The following is a 2965-nucleotide window of genomic DNA, read 5'->3' as shown; positions in this document are numbered from 1 at the left end:
CAATAAAATTGTTTCATTAAAACCGTGTTCATGTTACCATGTACAAAGAGATTATATCTCAAGTTAGAGATGTAGAGTTGATTAATTAACAAAAAGAAGAATAAGATAAAATACAGCTTAGGAATTGGCATGACTGTCAATAATTCAATATGTAATGATGATTAATGTAAACTAGAAGTTCAGATTGATGATATTCCAGAAGACAATGATTTACATATAGCATGAGATGTAAATGAATTTCGCAAAGATTTGTGACCAATATATTCTTATGTATATGTATATACTTTTTTCCAAAAGAAAAATACGCTTTGTCACTTGACTCACTTTCTTAAAGAAAAAGAGGTGGAAAAAAGGAGAAAATTTATCATAGAAAAAGCAAGAAAAAAAATTATTGTAAGAAAAAAAAGCAAGAAAAATTATACATTTATCTACCGTTTTCAATAATTGCCAATATTTTCTCAAATCCAAAAACAAATATTCATTACAAAAAAAAATGTTAATGAAGAGATAATATAAATATATAGGTAGCGAAATCAATCTAAGAATTATATGATCAGAAGAGTTTGATTTCAGCTAACTTCATCGTAGTAATAAAATCACTTTCGTCATAAAGAAAAGTTCGATTTTACTGTCGAGTGAACTCTTAATGAATGTCTAAATGTATCTTAGGTATTTTTTGTCGTATGTTGTTGGACTATACCTAAAGAGCACGTGCATGGTACACGTGCATCGCAGGCTTTGTTCGACAAACAAGAGATTTAACCAACGCCGTAGGATCTGTTTTACTTCTTTCATATATACTGATGAATAATTTTGATTCATATGAATGACTATATCTACATATATGATACATCTGATGGATGGGATTGATCCAGTTGCCTGTGTTTTTTTTTAAGTCAATCCAATCCTTGCAAAGAAAATAGTGATCTTTGCACCCCAAAAAAAAAAAATAGTGATCAAAATAGTTATAATTTCTTTATAATCACTCACTAATTAATAAACCTAAGCAATATGTAAAAATTAAATAAGCCTTTTTTCATTTTTCATTTTACTTTTAATGTTAAGTTGTTTATATATAACCTTCAAAATCAGCAGTCTTTAGTTATTCTAACATGGAAACATTAGTACAATTCATAAATCATATAATTTTATGATTTTATTTTGATTTTTGGATAAAGTGATTGTATTTTAGTGTAACTATAGATGTATATTGGTTTGTAAACATTATTCATTTTAGGTAAATTTACGAGTACAGAAAATCTTATATTAGTAAGAAAAGAAAATAGGAACTATAAGTTAACATGAGCAATAGGAACAAAAAGTAAGTAATTATTGGACAGAAAAAAATGGAGAAGAAAAGGCAACACAAATAACGGGATCATCATTCTAAATAGAAAAGGCAGAAATATCAAACCTTCGATGTGTCATAACGCACTACCACATCAAAATTCAAAAAAAAAAAAAAAATTAACTAGTAGTTAGTTCAAAAAAAAAAAAAAGCCTACTCAAACGGCTAATTGCATATTTATGCATCATACAACATCAATATTAATCCTTATTTTTTGTTTATTAAATTGATTTATTTCTTCCAAATTCGAGGCAAGCTGTTACTTTTAAGTTCATTTTTTTCATGTTAAGTATCTTTCAAAATGTAGAATTCAAATCTCATATTTAGCATATAATTTTATTGCATAATGTTTTATCCAAAAAAAATTTTTAAAAACAATCATATAAATTATATTTTATTCTAAAATTATAGTATAAATAAAAAAGATTTCAACCCGTGTTCTAGCACGGGTCCTAATCTAGTAATGACATAAAACGAAGACCAAACAAACAACTTGTTTCATACTACATTTTATAATTGATAGTGAAATTGCAAATGCAGAGGCATGGCAACTTGCAAGGCATGGCAATTTTTTTGCTATGATGCTATCACTTTCAGCTTATGATTTTCCACCGCCATCGACTTTGCCATCTTAAAATAATCTGATAAAGAGGGGGAAAAATACAATTTAACCTTTTATTTTAATCAAAATGGCTGCAACAGTTTAACAGATCAAGGTAGACACCCTCACACACATTGATATATAGGAACTAATATAGAGTGGTATAGGTTAAGACAAAAGCCATATATAAGTGGAGAACCCAATCTATCTTTGTCTTTGTTGTTTTTTTCCTTCTCTCATTCATAGTTAACTTGCAGATTTCTTAGTATCACTAATCCTTTTCTTATATTACTCTTTTGTCTCCTTCCCATCTCTCTCTCTATCTCTCTCTCAGCTATATACAAAAACATACTTTTAATTTCTCTTCCAAATAAGTCAAGAACCCAGAAGGTGACATGACGACAGGTGAAGTTCTTCAAACAATCTCTAGTGGATCAGGCTTTGCTCAGAGCTCATCAACTACTCTGGATCATGATGAATCCCTCATCAATCCTCCTCTTGTTAAGAAGAAGAGAAATCTCCCTGGAAATCCTGGTAATTATTTATTTTAATTAAATATAAGCAGCTTGATCATCACCTAAAAAGAAAACCCTAGAATCTTTGTTCTACTTTTCCCCCTAATTAATTAATTTTATTTCTTGATCGTTTTGTCCTGGATCTTGACCTATATATACCAAAAGTATTATATTTCTGCATGAGTTATATATGATCATTGGATCATCAAGTTTAATTAATGTGTAGAAGACGAGGCCTTTCTTAATGAAAATGTTTCTATGATCCATATTAAGAGTTTTTTTCTTAGAACTTTTATTGGTTTCCATGAGAATATATATTTACATCTCCTTTATTATTATTTTTGCCCCATAGAGAAAAAGCAAATACGTTTTTTTGACTAAAATACATATGCATGATCCGATCAAAAAAATTTGTTTTCCTATTTGACCTAGTAACTGAAACCACACAAATGTAAATGATCCACTTAGATCCGGAAGCTGAAGTGATAGCTTTATCTCCCA

Source organism: Camelina sativa, chromosome 11, assembly GCF_000633955.1.
Source record: "Camelina sativa cultivar DH55 chromosome 11, Cs, whole genome shotgun sequence".
In the NCBI taxonomy this organism is placed as follows: domain Eukaryota; kingdom Viridiplantae; phylum Streptophyta; class Magnoliopsida; order Brassicales; family Brassicaceae; genus Camelina; species Camelina sativa.
Note: the sequence above shows the minus strand (reverse complement) of the source record.